The following is a 670-nucleotide window of genomic DNA, read 5'->3' as shown; positions in this document are numbered from 1 at the left end:
GAAGCTAGACATCAGTAAACACCACCACAGACACCACAAGCACGCCTTCTCCTCGTACTTCCGCCTCACGCGGGAACACGGACGCTCTAAATACTTCGAATTCCAATGCCAGTATATTGTAAACCACGGGTTCTTTAATGCTAGCGGGTCGTCGCGACCCTAGTTAACATCATGGTGCACGTCTCGTGACGGGTGTCACGGCGTAGTTAAATGTATGCGATACATTTCTCAAATATAAGCGCTCAGTCATCTGTACATCATGGTAGGTTCCCACGACGTGCAATATGCGTTCAACTTATCAATGTTCATGTGTCCTGCAGTTCACATTATGACGCGCAGTTAGCTGCGGTCTTCATCGATCCATGAGCCGAGTGATCCACTGCCGAGGGTGACTAACTTGCGTAAGCCGCCGCTGTGCGCGTATACCCGTTCCCCGTAGGGAGGAGCAAGCCGCCGCTTAGAGACGAAGCATAAAGTGTCCTCATTCCACATAGGGCAAGCTGGATGAATCCATTTTACCCAGGACGGCCGAAGCGGCGTGGACCAGGGGAGAACTGAACCTTATACTTCACACCACAGTAAGTCTACGTGTCCTCTTCCACATAGGGCAAGCTAGAACTAACTATCTTACCCAGGACTGCCGAAGCAGCGTGGACCAGGGGAGGAACAC

The 670-nt window shown here is 51.6% G+C and overlaps 1 non-coding gene across 1 annotated transcript; it reads right to left on the bottom strand.

The window, feature by feature from the left end:
* Window positions 1-236: 236 nt before the first annotated feature.
* Window positions 237-391, bottom strand: LOC131292212 (5.8S ribosomal RNA). Its single transcript, XR_009189899.1, has one exon. It is a non-coding gene; the product is annotated as a 5.8S ribosomal RNA (ribosomal RNA).
* Window positions 392-670: the final 279 nt, after the last annotated feature.

Source organism: Anopheles ziemanni (assembly GCF_943734765.1).
Source record: "Anopheles ziemanni chromosome X unlocalized genomic scaffold, idAnoZiCoDA_A2_x.2 X_unloc_4, whole genome shotgun sequence".
NCBI classification, from domain to species: Eukaryota; Metazoa; Arthropoda; class Insecta; order Diptera; family Culicidae; genus Anopheles; species Anopheles ziemanni.
The sequence above is the reverse complement of the archived record's forward strand: the minus strand, read 5'-3'. Positions and strand labels throughout refer to the sequence as shown.